Genomic DNA, 23,880 nt, shown 5'->3' with positions numbered 1-23,880 from the left:
AAGGTTTCTGTTTTGAACGACAGAAATATTTTTATAACACATACATTACTACATCAATGGTGTCGGTATTATAGGCTCGTGTAAAACATCTTCACATTATAATTCAACGATCTCATTCTCAAATAGAGGTGTACTTGTAAAATCTAACACGTGCAGATATCCACCACCCTATATTTCATGGTAATATTCTACACAAAGTACGGTAAGTTTAATACTCCCCCAATAAGTAAACATGACCGTTCGGAAAAGAATTAGTTATGATATTGTTTTCAAATCATTAAAATAGCATATAGAAGAAATTGTATTGATATTACTTACGCTGAGAGCAACTTTTTGAAGGTTTTAACTGGTCTCAAACTGGTATGTCAGTTAACTGGTAGTAGTCCCTAGTTTGCACATTTGTGTAATGTATATTCAGTTTCTTAATTTCCATTATAACATGGAACTCAGACCTTGTTGAACTGATTTTAGGTTTGTTAAATCGTGTAATATTCAATATTCTTTCAACAGTTTTACAAGAGGTACTGTTGTGATCACACTAAAGTACTTTTACCCCAACGTATTTTTGTGCCTGTCCAAAGTCAGGAATGTCTGGCCTCTCTATGTATTATTTTGTTTTCACAGTCAGTTTACCTTGATGTAACCTGCCTTGAGAAATGATGCTTCCTCGTCAGTAGTTGAAGACCCATGGGTGGCCATAAGCTGACGTTGTTTCTTCTTGGTTGTTGTCTATTTGATATTCACAATATCCATTTTTGTTTAATTAGTGTAGTCAACACCATTAACCATAACTAATCATTTTTATGCAAAGTTTTGAGATAAACAATATCGAACTGAAAGATATATCTATGTTTAGTATTAAATTATTGAAGTACTGGAACAATACATTAATATACTACAATAATGTTTTATAAAAAAAATGCTTTTATTAGGATGTACAACATACACAATAACAAATGATAATATTGTAACACACACAATAAATACAATTTTTTTTGTTTTGTTCCTTGTATGCATTTTCGTTTAAATGAATCTTGATAGAATATGTTGATTAACCTCTAAATGTTGTTTCCGTCTTATTTTATCAAATCAACTTTACTGACTATTCATATAAAATAAGTTTAGCCTGAAAATCACAAATCCTCTTGGATACATTTATTACCATTTATATTATAAATACAAAACTCAGATAAGAATTTCAATTCATTATTTGATGGTTCATGTTTCAACAATAACAGTCGATTATTGCGCGTCCTCTCTCTAGATCACTAAAACTACTCATTGGTTGTTGTATCCTTACTTCCACTTGCAGACTACTAACTTCGCTCCTACTTGAACGACTGCTTAAATCATCATTTAAGCTTGATGGAATTGTGCGGGAGACAGTTTTATTCAAAATGTGCACATCTTTTGCTTGTTCTAAAATTAAAGTAACGGCATGACTTTAAACAGTGATATATATATTTACTGAAATACTATAAGCACTGTATTAAGTATCTTCAGGCTAGTATAGGTAAATTTATTGTGAACTATTTGTTTTTATTTTCAATGTATGCAGTATAGAAATAGCCCTATTGAGAAGAACGTGAAATGGATAATTGGCTTAATGTTTTTATCAATTATCTAAATATGGTTAATATGGTGTAGGCATGTACATTGCATATATAATATAGCACCGAAAGATTCAACATTGTTTAATCTTCATTTTAACTTGCAGAATATGTTTTAAGTCCGGTATTATTACAGTTCTCCGCGGATGGCGGGATTGTTATACACATAACCTGTGACAGGTTTTTTTTCAGAAAATATGATTGTCTTCCCCATATTTGAAAAGCTATACTTCGATTTTAAAAATACAGTCAGGACTATATTGTTTCAAAAGCGGGCGAGGTTTTTCGAACCGCAAGTGGTACAGCAAAAATCAGCAGGTTCTCACTTGTATTCTACGGAAACAACCGGTACGTACTGATCAAGGCTGTCTATGCAGTGTAATGTAGTAGTCCGTAGAAAAACAAGCTTACAGCAAATAAGAACGCGTAAGTGCATTTGTTACTGCATATAACGTTTTCCGAATTCTTCTATGAATACTTCATGAAGCATGAAAAAATTGAATGAACGCATTAAAATAATTGTATGTTTTCGATCATAGAAATTATTTCGTATCTATTTATGTAAATTAATACCGATGAGTGTTAATTTCAGATTTGTTTTGCTGCGGAACTTTTATTTTAAGGCTATTTCTTGTTAGGGTGATAGCTATCATTGGGGATCATCTAAGGGATGCGATCTTCACGTACAGACACATTGCTGTTGAACTCATTTCTTGATCGCTGTAAACTGGTTGCTATTAACCCGAAAGATATGGAAATATTCTACATGTACATGTAACAACACTTATTTAAACGAGTTAAATCAACACAATGAATGTATGTACCATTAAAATGTACTTACGTCATTATTTAGGAATTCATTAATGTTTTGGTTATTATTATTTTATCATTATTTATTTAATGTGCAGTGATATATTACCAAAGCCCTCTTTCTTTTTCTATTCGAAATTTATTGTCTTTACATTTAAAAGGTTCGAAAGTATTACTGACATTGTTTATTTCCAATAGAGTTAAAAATGCACAGAAAGCTTGAATTGTAACAAATCAATTCAGTCTCTTAGTATATGTTCATTTTGTCGATTTAGTTAATAAGTTAATATGCTTTTAACAGAAAAAAACATTGGAATTCGTTGTGTGGTTTGCAAACGATACACAGTTTTGGTTTTTTAACATTTTCATTTATACATATATTTTTAGGTTAAAGGACAGATACATGTATAAAAACCGATTTTATAGAATTTTAGTAATACATTTCTTTTCTTATTTAGAATTATACTGTGCTTAAGGTTACTGCAGTAACTTAATTGATCTTTGCAAATTCCTCAAAAAAATATAATTGGTCTAAGAAAATGTCAATAAACATAATAAAAGGATACTTACACTTTTTCTCGTTTTAGAGAAAGTGAATGAGTAGAGTGTGGTCAGTTTAAGTAGGAAAACCCCTTAACTAAACAACATTGTTTTTCCTGAGACAACTTCATAGATCTCTGAATGTCTTGTACATCGTTTGACATAATGTCAATTTTGATAATGCACCGATCAACGATACCACTTTGTCATAGTAAATCAGTCACAAGAATAAAATTGTCACAAGGTATAGGTACATGTAATAACAATACTTACGATGCACGAGAATGGTACGCGATTCATGATGATTCACTGACGGTAGAAGACAGAAAGGGGCGTTTTCAATTTCTATATTCCGGTGTATTTCATCCAATTAAAATTGATAAGCTGTTTTCTGACTCAAATATTAATAAACTTAAAGAAAAACCTTTTCTAGCACATTTATTTCTCGTCTTTATATACTAGGCGATAGATACCAAAAAACACAAAACACAGACAAATATTCCACCAAATGTTGTTGATACTGAACGAATAATAAAACATAAATTACTTAGGTTTCTTTACAGACATTGTTTTACAAAGTATGAAATAATGAAATAATAATCTAGAGCAATAAATATTTGGTATTCTAATATGTGCTTAATCAGTGCAGTTTTTCGTTGAATATTTTCCAAACTTTTATCACAAAATAATATATTGAGTTATTTAGTCTAAACATTGATAGAAATTAAATATTACGAATACATCATGATATTGATTCGATGGTGTGTAATGGCATTTAGAGAACGTTGCTTTCCCTAAAACAACAGGACTCTTTAAAATATGGTTAAGATGACATTATAAAATTCATGATATAATAATGAATTATAAAAGAAGACGCACTGCAAAATCAAAAAAAGAACCAAAAAAAAAAAAAAAAGGAAAATTAAGAATATTCTGTTTGAAATTCCACGTACAATAGCCATTAGACAAACGATATATTTAGAATGATTTGTTCCTTTGTAACGTTTAAGTATTAACAAATACTTCTTCCTCTCAAAAAAAAAAAATTCTTCAGAATTTTTTGATTTTACAGGGTGGTCAGTTTTGTTCTGTCGTAATTTAATTATTAATGTGAATTGCATGATTTTTTTTTTCTACATTATTTTACATTCAAAAGCAAACCTCTTAATGTTTCAATAAAACAAATTACACAAGCTATCATGAACTATAAGTATTGTTGATAATATTATAGGAATATGTATATTGACATTTTATTGACCATGGAAAGTGTTAACAGTGTAACGGTTAAAAGGGTTGCAAGGTTTCTATTGATTTTTAACAACAATGTGGTTTGTTCAAATTTCACCCCAGTCCAAAAATAGACATAGTGGCTAAGTGGTAAGGGAAAGAGGGGTGGGCTTTCAAAATTTTCACGACGACGTATCTATCCATTTTAGGTATTGGAACAAAGGTAACCTAGACATATATCCGGAGTTATTATTGTTTGCACTAAGCCACTCGTATGATACTAATATAATTTGTATCATTTTGAGAACGTTTTTGTGTGTTTGTTTTCAAATTTGTAGTAAAATACCATTACCAAAAGTACTCGTCAAACTATAGGTGGATCTACCAAAAAGTCATTGGAGAGAAAACCCTAAATAAAAATATAAAGCTGGAACACCAAAAGATAAGTAGCTGACGAATACGCCCCTGAAAAGTACACACAAAACTAGAACAATAATTGATTTGATCTAGAAGTCAAAGCTACAGAAAAAAATCCTTTCGACATATGTTAAGCGACATAGCTTAACATACATTTGTATAATAATTATGACAACGGAAACTTCTTTGAGTGGTTCAAAAATGGGAAAGACTTGCATTTGCCTTACTATTCTTCTCTCTGAGACTGCAAACTGTGTAAACGTGAAATTGAATATATTTCAATAAGATATTGTAGCGAGCGGAAATAGAACAATTTTTTAGCGTATAAGGCTTATTTTGTTATAACCCTGATCCAAAAGCCTGAAAACGGTAGCGTCTTGAGATTGATTGATTGATTGTTATTTTTGATGCCGTTTCGGCGACCAGGGCCATATCACGGCAAAAAAAAAATCAATGAAATGAACATATTAAATGATTGTTTGATTGATTGCTGTTTAATGCCGTTTCGGCGACCAGGGCCATATCACGGCAAAAACATTTAATGTAATGCAAATATTAAAATCAAGATCGAAGTCTCTTCATAAAATCATGAAATTAAAACAAAATGCTATTTTCGTATAAAAAGGTACGTAAAAGGTAAATCTAAGACATCAAATACACATAGAAACATTACTTCGATAAAATATTTAAAATATTAAAAAATCAAGGAAGGTATCAAATTTAGATTTTATTAATTAAACCGATGTCAAGTAAGAAATCGATTTTTTATGATGAAATGGTTTTGAACAAATCAAGCATATTGTCGCAGTCAAAAAAAATTTGCCTGTTGTTTGCAAAATCCACACAATGTAGAAGAACATATTTGATAGAGAAAGGGCAATCACATGTGATACACTCAGGTCGAGGATCACCAACAAGCAAATGGCCATGTGTAGATCTAGAATGTCCATTGCAGAATCTAGTCAAGACAACTTGCTCTTTGCGGTTGCCCGATCCGGATTGATGAACGCCTAGATCAGGTTTTATGGAATGGACTTTGTTGTGTTCAAGACCGTCCCATTGGTCCTTCCACATCTTTAAAATATATTTCCTTATTAAAGGTTTAAAATCGGTGTGTGGCAAACTAACGTCCTTTATTACTTAATTCAATGCCTTCTTAGCAACCCTGTCTACAACTGAATTCCCCTGAATACCAGCACGACTGGGTACCCAGAGAAAAACAATCATTTTATCAAGTTCCCAAAGTCCATGAATAAAATATAAAATTTGTAACATCAGAGTGTTTTTCAGTTTGTGACTCTTAATTGCCAAACGACAGCTTCGGGAGTCAGCACAAATAATAAACTGTGAAAGATTGATTGATTGATTGATTATTGCTTTTTAATGCCGTTTCGGCGAACAGGGCCATATCATGGTAAGAACATTCAATGAAATGAAAATATTAAACGCAAATCAGTCTCTTCATAAAATAATGAAATTAAAACAAAAAAGCTATATACATATAAAAAATACAGTTTTCCTCTACACTGGCCCTTTCCGTGCCCAAACTTCTGACATTTAAAACACCGAAGTGGGTTAGGAATGTACAGACTGGCAGGTGTCCTCTATGGACCAATGTAGACATGATATGGCACTTTAGTGGAACTAAATGTTAGCACAATTGTTCTCATTGGTGTGGTCGCATCTTCATGTCGAGAAGTAAATCTTTTCACTGTCTTAACGGCTTGTGTGCAGATGAAACCACATCAAGTCTCCAATCTCTGTCAATTTTAACAGATTTGCTGATTGTCTAGGTCTGAGGCATTCAATTAAAAATCCTGATCTTATTTTCTTTGTATCTTTGGCTTCGCCAGCTATACTCTTGGTATTAAAAATGGAGAAAGGTCATTAACATTTTTTCTTTGTCTTTTGCAGAAAATACAATAAATCTTGGCCAGTTATTATCACTTTCTTCGGAAGAATTGTTGACTTCACTTTTTCGTTTTTTTGAATAAGAAACATTGGACTCTCCGTTAATTTTTGTCGCCATGCTAAGTTTTATAAGTTTCATCATCTCTGTTCCCCACCCGCCACCGAGTGCCAACACGGGCGACGCTAGAATTCTACGGATTTCCAGAAGATAGCATCAGGGATTCCAGAGACGACATACAGAGCGTATCTATCAATGGCGCATAGACCGCGTACTACTCGATTGACCCATGATCCACCGCCTTCTTCATTTGCCATTTGTCAGCTTTTGAAAATCTTAGAAACATTGGATTGAACAAAATGCCATCAGTAAAGCAGGTGGACAAATGAAAGGCATGGTGTGACCAGCCGATTTATTGAACGGGGTCCATTCGACTTCACGTTTAGATGACCTAAGGGCCGAGTGGCATATACAGCCGTATCCTCGAACATCCAGCCATTGATGACACGGGGGTTACGTCTCGACTGGAGTCTAGATACGACTTTCATCCATTAGGACCTCCTCGCGCATCAATAACTCACGGGTTGCAACTCACGGCAAACAAGTAGGTGAACTCACTTTTTATTTTAAACACCGTGCCCACGGTCGATGTTCGGATCGCTTAAGTCTGGCATCTAAACTTTGACCTGTCCAGCATGGGTAACCCTACCAGGAGAAAGAACTCCAGCTGGCATAGCTCTTAGGATTACTGAGGCACGCAAGTCCCCCCTACCATGAGAAGGATAGCAATACACACGGGGACGGGGGGGGGGCGTCTTGAGAAGTCAGAATAGTCGATTCTAACTCTGACATTACTTAACAAGTTGGCATTTATTACAGAGTATATACAAAAGAGAGCTTCTCTTTTAGTATTTAAGTATAAAGTTTTTAGTATTTGTCAAAATGAGAAACAATAAAAAAACATGTATGTCAAAAACCCACAGATCTGCCTATCATTTCACCCACTAATGCTTTTGTTAATTTAAAAGAGTAATCAAGTGAACCAAGGTTCTAGCGTAATCAAAATAATGTAATCCAGGGACAAAGACCAGACATGGAAAAACAGACAATTCAATCGTTTTGAACATGTCTTAACGTAAGATATTCTTATTCAATATGGAACATACATGTTGCTTACATTAATCTCTTTCTACAAGAAGTATATTAAGTTGTTATTTATTATCGTAAGAATCCGCTTAAAGTAGCAAAATTTTGAGAAATAACATTATCAATTGCAACTATTAAACTATTGTTTGTCGTGAAAAGCTGAAAAAAAAACAAATTGCTGATCCACTTAATGGCACCTTTGTAAATTAGTGTTCATTGACCCCTGACAGGGAAGGAACAAGAGTCTTTCGAAGAGACTAAATCGAAAACCTGGACGACCAGGCCCTACACGGTTAGTAAGTAAATGCATCGTTCTTTCTTGTCATATTTGCCAAAATATTGCTGAAAAAAACATATATTAATGAATACTGTAAGTTCATAGAGTATATAAGGCACCGTACAATGGTGGAAATGCCTTCAAAGTCTTTTTAGAACACCTGGAAAATAATGGACAGGAATCTCCATATTCCCTGTTATTCCAACGCGTCTGATAGCAGGAAAGCGGAAGCAATGTGAAATTGGTTACTTATTTGACATTCATTTGGTATCCATTTGATATTCAATTAACATTTATTTGACTTTCGATTGACATTGATTTCAAGACCCGTGCAGGTCCAGGTGTCAAAAGAATAGGCCTGCAGCAGCGCTAAGCTTGTCGTAAAAGGCGACTAAAACCCTAGTCGGGGGCTAGGGCGCTCTGCCCACAGAATAACTGGGTTGTGTGCCACAGGTGGCGAAATGGGGTACCCCTGGCGTGTTACATGCTGGGGTTGTCAGGCTATGATACGGAAAACCTGACCGCAAACCATAGTGATGCACCGTGTTGGGAAAGATGCCACGTTCCTCGTACGTTAAAGAACCCTACTGTGGTATTCTCCTGGAGTAGGAACCATGCGGCTCCGCCACAGGAGGCTAAATTTCCCGACCCTACCCACCTCTCCCTATTTCCAGTGGCAATCAAAATTTCTCGACCCTATTATCCTTGTGTCCCATCCCATTTTTCATTTCATCATTTTATGTTCATTTTATCATCCACGTCTTGTTCATCGTCTGAATATAGCTGAAATATTGCTGCTCGGACGTTAAACCCCAACAATCAATCATTTTATCAACGTTCATTTTCGATATAAAAAGTCATTTCATAGTTAAAGAACTTGGCGGTCGGGATTGTTTTGTTTCGGATATTTGTGTAAATTAATTTTTATAGTTAAAATAATCCTATTTCTTACGCTTACTCATTCAGTTTGAGAGAGATCTTCAAATAGTTACTTTAGTCTTGATGTGTTCATATTTGACCTTGTAGAAGGAATTTATAGCATAAGGAAAGTTCATACACGGATGTACAGTTGCATGTAGATAATCGACTCTTCGGCAAAGTACATAACCCCCGTGAACCCCATCCCCACCCATTTATCCATCGAAGTATGATTTTAAGGTACTCTCATACCTCCCTTTTACGAATATTTTTGTCGCCAAAAAATGAACTGAAGTTTTTTTTATATACGAAAATCTCCATTCTACAAATGGACATAAAATGTCATATGTATAAATAATCGTGTAGCCCAATATCTCAGCTTTACAATGGTAACAAGATAATTGTGGTAACACCTACGGTTTCGGGGTAAAATCGAAACAAAATGAACTCCTGCCCGGCCGAAAAATCGCTTAAATTGACATGTTTTTCATTGTCAAACACTTAGAGTATGCATGCTTCAGTAAAAAAATGGCTTATTTGATATTTACATTTTAGTATTATCACAATTTATACTTCTGGGGTTCTTTTGATGAATTTTGGCGATTTTCGTAGCCAGAATTTATCAAAAATGTTAAAAAAATGGAATTTATTACTCAACAAAAACGTCTCAAATTTGGTACATTTGTTATTCGATAGATAATTTAATTTTATACATAAATACTTCACCAAAAACTAATTTGCAAGAACGAATTTTCAGAAAATGTTTAAAATATTACCCCTACCTCTAGAAAAATGGTATCAATGTCAAACAGAATTAACAGCATACTGACACTGTAAAACTCATATTTTACGCATTCATAATTAAGATAATAATGTGCCTAACATATCTGATCAAGTCAGACGCTTAATTTTTACTTTTTTTACTATAAAATCGTGAAATTGGAATTTTCATAATTTCTTTATCACACTCATTTCCTTTTGTTTAAAATACCATAGTTTAAACAAGCTTTTGTGAGATATGGCACATTAATATGATGTCTTAGCTTCAATATGAGCCCAAGAAATAAATATTTGAATTTTTCTTAGTAAAGTTAGGTGAAAAATTGCCACCCCAACCCATGAAAAAAAATACCTCAAAATGAATCCAATTGTTATTATATATATATATATATATATATATATATATATATATATATATATATATATATATTCCCTACTTGCGGAGCTCGGGATGCAGCCATATTTTATCCTGTTTTTGCAGAGTTACCTCCCGTAAGAGCAGATATAATTTCGAAGTCTCTCTAACCAATGTCCGGATTCGGGTGCAGATAAGGGAGGTAACTCAAATGAAAATGGAATCCCCAGTAGACAAACACAACGGTGTTTCTAAAATTTACAGGATGTTTCATTCTGTTGGTAGGTTACATCAGGATGATTTTTATTTGTATCCAGAGTAAAGAAAATTTACGGCAGGGTCAGTAGAACGACTCTTTTGACTTTCGAGATTTATCGTCGATATCGGATGAAAAACTTTATGTGTTCCGAATAGACACCTCCTCCAAAGGGGGATAAATGCTGACAAGATGTTTGTCCGCAGGTCGGGAATAAACGGTGTACAACAGACATGCCGGGAACTATTGTTTTAAATATCGATGTATCCACTATATCTTCTCATTTCAGGCGCTTTTTTTTTCAGTTCCATTATGCCATTAATCAGTTTTTCATAAAAACTGGAATTTTTGGATTGATTGATAGTTGTTGTTTAATGCCATTTCGGCGACCAGGGCCATATCACGGCACAAAAAAAAATTTAATGTTATGAAAATATTAAAATCAAGATCAAAGTCTCTTCATAAAATCATGAAATTAAAACAAAATGTTATTTCCATATCAAAAGGTTTAATATCGGTGTAAAGCAAACTAACGTCCTTTATTTTTTCATTTCATGCCTTCTTAGCAACCCTGTCTACAACTGAATTCCCCTAAATACCAGCATGACTGGGTACCCAGAGAAAAACAATCTCTTTATGAAGTTCCAAAGTCCATGAATAAAATATAAAATTTGTAACATCAGAGTGTTTTTCAGTTTGTGACTTTAAATTGCCAAAAAACAGCTCCAGGAGTCAGCAGAAATAATAAACTGTGAAAGATTGATTGATTGATTGATAATTACTTTTTAATGCCGTTTCGGCGAACAGGGCCATATCATGGTAAGAACATTCAATGAAATGAAAATATTAAACCCAAATCAGTCTCTTTATAAAATAATGAAATTAAAACAAAAAATCTATATACATATAAAAAGGTACGTAAAAGGTAAATCTAAGACAAAAAATACACATAGAAACATCACTTCGATAAAACATTTACAATGTTGAAGAATCAAGGAAGTTATCAAATTTAGATTTTATTCAATAAACCGATGTCCCGTAAGAAATCGATAATCTTTTTGTGAGAAAATGGTCTTGAACAAATCAAACATATTGTCGCAGTCAAAATAATCTTGCCAGGTATTGGCAAAATTCACACTATGTAGAAGAAAATGTTTGATAGAGCAAGGAAAATCAGATGGGATACACTCATGTCGACGATCACCAACAAGCAAATCGTCATGTGTATATCTGGAATGTCCAATGCGACATCTAGTCATGACCACTTACTCTTTGCGATTGCCCGATCCAGATTGATAAACGCCTAGATCGGTTATGATATGGAGTTTGTTGTGTCATATCGGTCCAGTCCTTTTTTTTTAAATTTATGTCCTTATTAAAGTTTTAAAATCTGTGTGTGGCAAACTAACGTCCTTTATTATTTCATGTAACGCCTTAGCAACCCTGTCTACAACTGAATTTCCCTGAATACCAACATGACAGGGTTCCCACAGAAAGGCAATCTCTTTATGAAGTTCCCAAAGTCGATGAATAAAATATAAAATTTGTAAGACAGGAGTGTTTTTCAGTTTGTGACTCTAAATTGCCAAAAGACAGCTCAAAGAATCAGAACAAATAATAAACTGTAAAAGACTGATTGATTACTAATTCTAACGTTTCGGCGAACAGGGCCATATCACGGTAAGAACACCTCAATTGCATGAAGATGTGTCGGGGTTTTTCGAAACTTTTCGTCATAATGTTTTCTGGAATAGGAAGCAGAGCAGTTCTGTGATTTTTTCCACTAGTGTTGCAGTCTACATGTACATGTTCATTTGTTAATGCCATGAATGCATAGAAACATTCAAAATTAGTAAAGCACCAATATTTCGCATACAGTTACATATGTAATGGGGATATTTTACAGGTTTCGTGGAAAGTTTCACACGAAAACAAGTATATGTATAGATGCCAGTTTAACGGATATAATTCCTTAAAACACGTCTGGCCACATGAAAATTCGTATTCGCAACTCGACGGGTGTTTCTAGAAAAGCAGATGAGCTAACCCTACCGGTGCACCTGGTCCATGCTCCCAGGTTTTAGTCGAGTCCGAGTTGCTTATTTACTTTTGTTACTTTGTATGTATGATTTTAGTTACTTTATGTTCTTTGTTGTGTATGTCTGTTTTCCATGTCTGGTCTTTGTCCCTGGATTACATTCTTTTGATTACCGCTATAACCTTGGTTCCCTTGATTACTCTTTAGTATTTAACATACGATCCGTGGGAGGGTATAACTGCCTGTATATTAGCGTACGGGAATGTTCACAAATTATAGGTATGGTTTTTCGATTTGGATGTATAAATTTGGTAGTATAAATTACATGCATGATCAACTGGAATGGATGCCTTACATGGCTTTTCATAAGTATATGCTCATATTTGTTTTTTCTTAGTGTATAAGATCGTCGTTAGACCTTTGTTAATAGTATAATGTAAACTAGTAATTAGACCACTGAACTGATAGACACGAGATTCGTTTCATGAGTTCAAATTTTTTACTGGTATCCTTATTCATATTTTCAAGTCTGAAGTATAAAGTCGAGTTTTCTTTTACTTTATTATATGCCATGTTCTATTGAAGGATATCAATAAGTTATAAAGCAGTGTACCATAAAAAGCATTGAGAATACGCACCAAGTGTCGTCTTCAACAATGGAACTGAATTGAGTGCTTATCGACCTAAGCATTTTAAAACATGTTACATATAGTAATTATGGACATAAGAAATGTAGGATAAACGTATGATTAAAACAACGTATAAGAAAACGGAACTTACCCTGTATTTCATGGTACTAAAAACAATGAATAGTTTCGAAGCAATTCTCCATTTGTTTTCAAGTTATCATCGGGAAACATGCATCGGTAAAAAAAAATGGGGGATGGTAAAAAATGGAAAAAAAAATTTTGCATTTCACGAAAAATACGAGGAACACGAAATCAGGGTATCACATAATTCCTCGCCACGACGTGTGGCGGGATAGACAAAATTAAAGTTAAGAAAAAAGAACAAAATTTAACAGAAAAAGTAATAAAACACTAGATATATGAACAAACAAAAGTCGGGAATTGTCCTTGTTATGGTTTTGTTGTTGATGTAGACAGCGCACAATCCGATTACATCTATATGACTGTATATACAAGTATACAAACATTTTCGTTCGGTATTCATGCAGTACATTCGAATTTGAAATATTGTATAGTGTTCAACTCTCAATATCAAATATGCGCGGTCTAGTATATAATGATATGGGGTGGTTGCATTTATTTGTTTGACTAATTTAAGATAAATTTTCAAACGTGACAAGCTGCTACTACATGTTTTTTATGGACTTGTATACATTTTTTGGGTCTGTAATGAACACCCATTACAAGGATATCAGTTAGTAACCTTCGTGAAGCCTGACCAAAGAATTGTCCATATGTCAAAAATGACTTGTATTACTACATGTAGCAGCTACACGTAAGTTGGTAGTTTGGTTGTTCGTACTCAGCCTCATACAAATGTATTTCATGTGAGTCTGTGAACATTTCCAAATGCTTTGGTAAGTCAACAGAAGAGTGATACAAATCTAGATTGGACTCTTTAATGTTATATGGCCATCCCCATGATTTTGAAATGCTTTAAATAAATAAGGTCATTTACATATGACAGGTTCATTACATATACATTTACAACACTTAGAGAAAGGTCGATCAATGTTTAACACAAAATATTCTTTATAGTAATGATGACATAATTTTATTCTTTTAGTGGTTTACATGCACCGTGGTATTTTGTGGTACGTCTAAATACTACTAAGGAGTCCTTAGTGCACTAAGGACGTATACTATGCCACTAAGGACTAGAAAGGGTGCTGTAACATGAATTATTTTTACATATTAAGTTAGAGATTGATACTTAATGCATAAATTAAAAACAACATACAAAAATAATCACAAATAAACAAGTAATTAAGCATTGTTTAGGTAAGTGCCGGTTTTCCTTTGATATGCCGAAAATCAGTGAACCGATTGACATGTGCCATACATAACATAACAACTGATTAAACAATCATAACCTTTCTATTTTAAGGTATTAACAATTGTATCTAGAAAACTTCTAGAGGAGAATATTATGGGTTACTCGAATTTTAAATGTGGCAGGAAAGTTTTATTTTTTTGATAATTTTGCACAAAAGTGGGATAAAAACGGTAAAGAATGTATGGAAAACCCATACTAATTCTTTTGAGTCATCTCTAGTTGTTTTCAATTAATCAAACAATAAGAGAAAATGGATAGCTCAATACGGCAAAATAAAGGCAGCCTTTAAAGCTGAGCATATAAATATTCTAAAATTTAGCATTATGGCTAAAAACCACTAATTCCACTTTCCATAGGCTTCTATGCTAATTTCACAATATTCAATGGCTTCTCTGGACTTTACCTTAACTTTAACCTGCAGAGGACTATATATCAGCATGATTCTACATATGTCAGCTCACAATCCTCAGAATGGCATGTGGGGTTAGCAGACTTGCAGTGGTCACCGGAAGTGAAGTGTCTATAAATAGCATGGGAAATCCCAGTGTTTTCACAAGATAGGGGTATATTTAGAAATCATTATGGAGATTAGGCTTCACATCACAAGAAGCAAAATGCACCTATAAAATGTACAGAAATGTTTTTCATTTCAGAAACTGTTTAAATTTTTCAAATGAGATGAGAACTTTTTTCACAGCACTATGAGGAACAGGGGTAATTTCAGCGTAGGACTATTTTTGGGTACGTTCCAAATGCTCATTGGTTGAATTGGTGGTCTGTAACCCTATTAACTTATTCCAGAAGAAAGTGCCATTCGAGTTTAATAACACTCATTTTGTACGAGAGAGCAAGATTATGGCGACAAAGGATATAAAAATGAAACAAATCAGAGTTTCTATGAATTCCCACTGATTCCAAATTGTGAGCGAAATTGGGAACATTTCTTCATTCACAAAAATATTCAATAGGATAACATATGAGTTTCATTAGAAGCCAATTTTGTGAATAGAAAAACTCATCAACTGCAGTGGAAACTGCTCCATAATACTATTTATACCGAGGAAGTGTTAAATTGTTTTTTTGAAAAGATTAATGCTTAATATTTTATAATATAATGTGTTGTTTCTATTTACAAATCTTAAAAGGACAAATGATTTTGCTATTGTTTTATTTCATCCCGACAAATTATTTGCCATAGGTGCACAACTTTTGATGTGCGCCTTTTAATAACTTAGACTGTGGTCAGCTTGTTAAATGTTTATGTAAGAGATACCAAGACAAAAGAAATAGATTTATTTATGATTTTTTTTAATTTTTTATTTTAATTCCGACAAATTTAAGATGCGTGTAAACACAATCGTTCTCGCATATTTACAAAGAGGGCAAGCTAATACATAATGGGACACATGTTTCTCATCCTAAATCTGATCATTACCTATAATACATACACGTTTATTGCCATCTTTACTTTCATAACGACCTGTTTCAATACGCTTGGGGGGAGGGGGCTACACCACACCTAAATTTTGCAAATGCGCTTCGATATCTCTGAGTAATAGTTTTACTTAAAAATATAATTCTGTTTCAGCAGCAATTTAAAACCCAACTCTCCATATTTCCAGTGAAAATCAAAATTTGTCGACCCCATTATCCTTGTGTCCCATCCCATTTTTCATTTCATGTTCATTTTATCATCAATTTCATATTCATCGCCTGAATATAGCTGAAATACTGCTGCTCGGGCGTTCAACCCCAACATAATAGGGATAATAAGGTCGACTAAAAGGCGACTAAATAGTGCTCAGAAACCCAACCGGGGCTAGGCACCCTGCCCACAGAGCAACTTGGATGTGTGCCCCAGGTGGTGGAATGGGGTACCCCTGGCGTGTTACATGCTGGGGTTGTCAGGCTACAATACGGAAAACCTGACCGCAAACCATAGTGGTGCACCGTGTTGGGAAACATGTCACGTTCCTCGCACGTTAAAGAACCCTGTTGTGGTATTCGATAGGAGTAGGAATCTTTATGGTCCGCCACAGGAGGCTTAATTGCCCGCCCCTACCCATCTCTCCCTATTTTCAGTGGCAATCAAAATTTGTCGAACTCATTATCCTTTTTTGTCATTTCATCATAATTTCATGTTCATTTTATCATCCCTTTCATGTTCATCGGCTTAAATATTGCTGCTCGGACGTTAAATCCCAACAATCAAACAGGTACCCCATTCCACCACCTGGGGTACAAAGCCCAGTTGCTTTGTGGGCAGAGCACCCTAGCCCCCGGCTAGGGTTCTGAGCACTATTAAGTCGCAATTTACGACAAGCTTAATACTGCTCCAGGCGTATTCTTTTGACAGCCGGACCTGAACTGGGTAGTTTACTTACATACTAAGGCCTAATTTTAAACATCTGTCTGCAAGAGATGGTTCATTTGCCTCGGCATAAAGGCTCTCAATAGGAGAAGTTCTGAAGGCACCTAGGCAAAGTTGCAAACCCTGGTGATGAACAGCGTCTAAAATTTTAAGGCAAGATTTTTTGGCGGAACCAAAAACAATAGATCCAGTCAAGTTTAGACCTAACTAATTTGTTTTTGTTTGTTGGTTTGTTGGGGTTTAACGTCCGAGCAGCAATATTTCAGCTATATTCAGACGATGAACATGAAATGGATGATAACATGACCATGAAAGGATAATGAAATGAAAAAAAAGGATGGGACACAAAGCCAAGAGGGTCGACAAACTTTGATTGCCACTAGAAAAAGGGAGGGATGGGTAAGGTCTCTGTTTCTGGAAATTATCTGTTACTAAAAATAGAACAGTGGTCATTGTTTTAGCTATTTATAAAATGTTCTTAATCCAGAAACCGTACATTCCAATGTGGTGTTGAAGTAGCTGTTTGTAAATATATTGTATATAAGAGCAAAACGTTGTATACATAAATATATAATAATATCCAACAATTATTTTTGAATCATAACAATGTGTCAATGGCTACCCGTAGTTCAACAGTTCATTCGATTGAAAAAAAAAAAGGATGGACCACAAGGATAATAGGGTCAACAAATTTGATAGCCACTAGAAAAAGAGAGAGATGGGTAAGGTCGGGCAATGTAGCCTCCTGTGGCGGAGCGCAAAGGTTCCTACTCCTATCGAATACTACAGCAGGGTTCTTAAAAGTGCGAGGAACGTGACATGTTTCCTAACACGGTGCACCACTATGGTTTGCAGTCAGGTTTTCCGTATTATAGTCCGACAACCCCAGCATGTAACACGCCAGGGGTACCCATTCTACCAACTGGGGCACACATCCCAGTTGCTCTGTGGGCAGAGCGCCTAGCCCCCGTTTAGGTTCCTGAGCACAGGTTTTAAGGGGAATGTTCCATTGATATTTCGACGTGCTTATTATATCTAGGTAGCTCAGATTTATATTGCCTGAGGTATAAAGATTAGAGACAATTTGTTTATACTAGTTCGTTCGCAAGCCCTTTTTGCTTATCAACTCATAATCTTGGAAACACATTGGTTCGTTTCAATTTGATTCAAGATTTGTATATGTAATAAACATCTGAAGTTTACCTGTTTCAAATTGTGTTGCTTGTGAGGGAGTAGACCAAGATATGGTTGAATAACTATTATTACTATTTCTCAAAATTTCTGTTTTCGTCCCTGTCTGTATAAAGCCTGGAAAGTATTATGATAGCCGTTATAATGGGAATTAGACATATATTACTTTCTTTCAATGTTAACACCAAAAGTAAGTACCGTACATTTTGACAATGTGAGCAATTAACACATAATTAATTATTAAACTGTATTCCACGTCCCTTCAAGATCATTTTTGTCTTTTTTTTCTTCACCCATATTATTGAGCCATTCTTTTATATCGAAACAGAGTTATCTTTCTTTTTATTTTTTATGCGTTTCTCGGTTTATAAAAAAAATAAACATTAGTACTTACAATTGATATGCACAATAAAAAAATATAATTCCTTACGTGAAATGCAAGTTATTCCGCCATTTCTGTTGCTAAGTGCTAATACTGACACCGAATTTGAAAGCAAGCCACCACTCGCATCTGTATGCACAATGGATGGGAGGTTATAATCAGCATATGCTAATATGGGAGGACTGGTCAATTTTTCTACAATAATTTTCTTAGCGTTTTCCTCCAGGTCACCCCATTGCCAAAGCTTAGGTTTAGTCTTAGACTTCTTCCGACCATTAGCATTGGTACAATGACCCACAAGAAGATCGTTAAGAGGTTTCACTATTTTTTCCATAATCTTTTACAAAATTTCTATAATACGAGGTGAATCCCAAACATTTCCTCAAATCCTTTACATTCTGAATATCTGGCCAATTTTTGACTACCCCAATCTTCTCGTCATCCGGTTTAATACCTTCTTCTGAAACCACAAAACCTAGATATTTGACCTCTGTTTTGAAACATTCGCACTTAGAACCCTTCACCTTCAAACAATTTTCCTTCAAACGACGATATACAGAATCTAACCTTTCCAAATGTTCCTCAGCAGTCTTTGAAACCAAAGGACAATCTATTGCATTCATAAAAACCAAGAGGACTAAGTGAAAATGCGGTCTTATACTTATCAGATTCCTTTATGCCACATTGCCAGTAGGCGCCCGTAAAGCTATTTTTGAATAATACTTCGAGCCTGAAAGACAGTCTATCGTCTTGTCCACCTTAGGCAAAGGATGAGCGTCTTTTATGGTTCGTCGATTAATTCTTCTTAAATCTAAACAGAGCCTTAAACTGTTATATTTCTTACGGACTAAAACTACATTACTTGAAAAAGGACTGCTCGATTCCCTAAAGCATGTCCATGAGATGTTCACGTACTTCGTTGAACATAGAAGGGGGTATCCATCTATAAGGTTCTTTAAACGGGGTATCATCAGTCAGCTTAATTTCAATCTCGACAAATGATGTATACCCATGATCTGTAGGACCTATTGAAAACACGGACTTCCATTTGCCTAACAAGCTGAACAGTCTTCGTCTAACCTCACCAGATAAATTGTCATCGACGATACAACCAAGCTTCTTTATATCCTCCTCTAAAACATCAATCTTGGTTTAAGAACTATCTATAGATAGACACTGTCATCGAAAGGATCGATACGGCGTATAACCTTGACATCACATAAGATAGATTTTGGCCTAATTTCAACAATTTTTGCCGTCATATTAAATATCCGAACAGGAATTCTACAGTTACCAGATTTCTTCAATTCTAAAATCCTAGGGCATACTGATACCCTATCTGACAATTCACAATCTAAATTTTCAGTAACTACGGTAGAACCTGTGTCACCTTGAGCACTAACCACTCCAGACACTGTTTTAATAGACATAGGCATCAACTTTACAACTCTCTTATTTGTGGAATGAACCAAACTTGTATTTTCAATCGTGAAAGAGGACATAGCTACATGTCAAGCTTTCGGAATTTTTCCGCTCCGTGCAGGTCCGAGTGTCAAAAGAATAGGCCTGCAGCAGCGCTAAGCTTATCGTACAAGGCGACTAAATAGTGCTCAGAACCCTAGCCAGATGGCCAGGATGTGTGCCCCAGGTGGTGGAATGGGGTACCCCTGGCGTGTTACATGCTGGGGTTGTCAGGCTATAATACGAAAACCTGACCGCAAACCATAGTGGTGCACCGTGTTGGGAAAGATGCCACGTTCCTCGCACCTTAAAGAACCCTACTGTGGTATTCTCCCGGAGTAGAAACCATAGGGTTCCGCCACAGGAGGCTAAATTGTCCGCCCCTACCCACCTCTCCCTATATCAAGTGGCAATCAAAATTTGTCGACCCCATTGTCCTTGTGTCTCATCCCTTTTTTCATTTCATCATCATTTCATGTTCATATTATCATCAATTTCATGTTCATCGTCTGAATATAGCTGAAATATTGCTGCTCGGACGTTAAACCCTAACAAACAACAAAAAACGGAATTTTTCCAGATGTATGGTCTCTCATATCATATTTGAATAAATTCAAAACATCGAACCTTACTATTATAATCTGTAACGGGAACTACAAGCATAGGCACTTGAAAACTTTTCCCTTTTACAAAAGGAACCTTCAACTCAACCTCAACGTAACCTAAATACAGAAGTATTTCACCGCTTGCCACATTGACTGACAAACTCAAAATCTCAGATACTGGGTTAAGATTTTTCAAAACTGACTAAAAAATAGTAGATATCATTTACCCACTGTCCAAAAGAGCCTTACATTTACGACCATGTATTTCAACTTTCGCCTCGTTTGACGAACCAACCACTCTTTTGTACAAATGTTCAGTTTTATCAGGGCATTTTTTTTCATCAAATGAAATAGCAAAGTCCTTAATTTGCCCCTCATTAGAGACTACTCCCCTTTTTAATTATCACCCTTAACTTCACTGGTATTGTTACCTCTAAACTGACCTCGTCCTCTATTGTGACCTCTGTCAAAACTACCTCTGCCTTTCTGGTAACGTGAGCTATTAAAATAACCTCTTTGACCTTGACCTCTGTTCGGAGAGGTAAATTTTTGGTGGTCAGTTTGTTTACTTTTAAGTTCTTTTAACTCCGTTTCCATCGAATTCATTCACCTATTCAAGCAGTCAAGCTTTTTCAATACTTCCGTAAGCTTCTGAGATTCGACAGCAATAGAATTTTGTTGAACTGGCGACGAAACGTTCGACTTCGACGAGTTCGCTAAATCCAACTCAATTGCTCGTATTTCTCTCCTTAACATGTCAAAATTCTTAATCGCGTCATACTTATGTCTACATGCATTTCTCAACAAAGGATCACTAAGACCCGACCAAAATTTAGACCTCAACATTTCATCTTTGGATTCCGAACTAATATGACCATTTTCAATATTCGACTGCAAAATTGACTCTAATTTCATACCATAGTCAGCAACTGTTTGATTCCGTTCCTGTTTTTCCATGTAAAATGTCTGCAATACAGCCCTCCAATTGTTCTATTATTTGATTAGGGATGGTGGTTTCAGGTAAAGTCAACAATAGACTTCTAGCTTGTACCTTCAGTGAGCTTCTGATTGATTGCAGTATTACAGTATGAGAATAAATTTCCTCTCTTACAATGCACTTAACTTCAAATTTCCATACATCAAAAGCTGTTTCCCCTTTTTGATCACCTGAAAACGTAAGAAGTCTGGGTCTCTGCCAGTTTGACAAATTATTTTTAATAGCAGACGATGTCAAATTTCTAACTGGCGTAGCGGGTGGTATTTTTGAAAGTTAAAAGTTACAACTAGGAGGAGGGGGTTTAGGAGGAGTATTTTCCTCATTTTCATGTCCCGGTACCTGTTTTGGGGTACTGTGTCTACGAAACATCGAATTAAATTCATCCTCAGTTACCACTTTACACTTTGTATGTTCAGTTAGATACTATATCATTTTTTGAACATCTTTTTCGTCCCATGCTTTCTCACCCTTAACCTCTAATCTAGACTTATTATCTGCCATAATTTTGAAAACTAGTCAAAACGTATTTTCAAACAAACAAACTCTACAAAGACAATACACTAAATAATTGATGAATTAATGATTGATGATACAGGTCATGATCAACTCACCTTAATTTCAGTCATGAGTCAAAAGTGCAAAAAGGTAAAGTCAAGAACTCCTGCTTCAATCATGCCTTACACCTACAATGTACACCTAATCTGAAAAATACAGGTAATATGTTATAAACATATACAGGTAATCATAATCAAAAGAAAATCAATCAACTATGAATAACAATAAATTACTAATGTAAATGTCTATAATATATAAAATATTGTCAACAATTCTTTACTATTCAATGATTAAATTTTATTGTACATTATTTTTCCAGGGCGTTGTAAATTGTTCTACGCATTATTATTCTTTACATTTTTCAAAAATACTACGATGAGTAGACACTAATTTTAAAGTTGACACATGATGCGCATCCTACAAGGCGGTGATTCCTCGTATACTGTCGGGTGAAGACTTTTACCCAAAAAAACATATTTACACACTGTTTACAGCGCTGAGTACTCAAATTTCATATATAATATATTAAATTAGCAAGCCTCCGTAAGTATAATCACTCGCTATCGAACACACCATTTATGTTACGAAATTCGTGTGATAAATACATGTACGTGACAATTTTTTCACCATTTCATGACGAAGATTTCAATTTCATTGTCGCTGAAATAATATCACAGTAATTCGCATTACCATCTATTGAAATTAATTTGTCGTTGACTACAAACTGTCGCTGAATGTATTCAAGTTGTTGTGCCAAACTACGACGAAAATTATAAATATATTCAGTCGTTGGGCCAAACTCAATACATGTCATTGTTAGTCGATGGGCCAAACTACGATGAAAATTAAACATTCAGTCGCTGGGCCAAATTAAGTTGAACGACGAAATAAACCAAGGAAATGATGAAATGAACCAGTAGATCAAGCAGAATGTATAGCTGGCATCTCATTGGAGCCTCCAAATTTGTCGCCGGGTGTTTTTGTCATTACCTTGTGGTTAAATAATATTTCGAATTCAGGATGCCATATTTTATTCTGCAAAAATACGCCTTAAAAATAATGGAATCAATTTGAGGACAGGTTTAGTTAGGGTTGGACCAAGTTAGTTCATGCAAGGTGTGCTCGATACGTCATCAGTCATTCGTCGATGCATATGCAAATGATGTGATGAATGAATGAACGATAAAAATGAATGAAAAATACAAATAATAAATACGATAAACGTATAAAAACACAAAAAGACATTTATTTTATATTTTCCGTGACACTGGGATTACATGTGGCTGGTTTGTTTACTTCATATTTGATCTTAAAAATAAATACAAATGCAAAGTACAATTATTGTTTCCGTAATCTTTTATTTACAAACACAATTCAGAAATACATCATGTAATAAGGCTTTATATGCATTTTGATTGTGTGGATTAAGTATATGCACAACGTGTATCGATGCTGTTGTAGAATAGAATGAATAGCATTCAACTTATCAATTTACCTGTACAACAAATGATAAAACCACTGAAAGAGTAATCAAGGGAACAAAGGTTATAGCGGTAATCAAAAGAATGTAATCCAGGGACGAAGACCAGACACACACAACAAAGAACACAAAGCAACCAAAACCACACATACAAAGTAACAAAAGTAAATGAGCAACTCAGGACTCCACTGAAAACTGGGAGGTTAGACCAGGTGCACCGGTAGGGTGAGCGTCCTGTGCTTTTCTAGAAACACCCGCCGAGTTGCTCATAAAAAGTCAAGTCCGGTGTAGACAAACAAGGAAAAGAAAACTATGACCCGTTGAATAAATCAGTTTTCATGGTGCCGATGGATACATCATAACGATCCTCGAGTTCATGATGACGACCATAAAACTTCTGTAGTGATGACTTCAATCTTGTAGCAACATAACCCTGTTCCAGAAGCCTATTTGTTAGACTTCTAGCGCGATACAAAAAGTCTGCGTAGGTTCGGCAAGCTCTGGCATAACGTATGAGTTGTGATATGAAC

General features: G+C 35.0%; 1 long non-coding RNA gene across 1 annotated transcript; it reads right to left on the bottom strand.

The window, feature by feature from the left end:
• Positions 1-1,222: 1,222 nt before the first annotated feature.
• On the bottom strand, positions 1,223-22,034 carry LOC148610235 (uncharacterized). Its single transcript, XR_015924822.1, has 3 exons — positions 21,927-22,034; positions 17,883-17,987; positions 1,223-1,419 (listed from the first exon to the last, which is right to left on the bottom strand). It is a non-coding gene; the product is annotated as an uncharacterized LOC148610235 (long non-coding RNA).
• Positions 22,035-23,880: the final 1,846 nt, after the last annotated feature.

Source organism: Perna viridis, chromosome 8 (genome assembly GCF_037379345.1).
Source record: "Perna viridis isolate PV_CMFRI_1.1 ecotype Kerala chromosome 8, ASM3737934v1, whole genome shotgun sequence".
Classification (NCBI taxonomy): Eukaryota; Metazoa; Mollusca; class Bivalvia; order Mytilida; family Mytilidae; genus Perna; species Perna viridis.
This window is presented reverse-complemented; position numbering and strand designations above follow the sequence as displayed.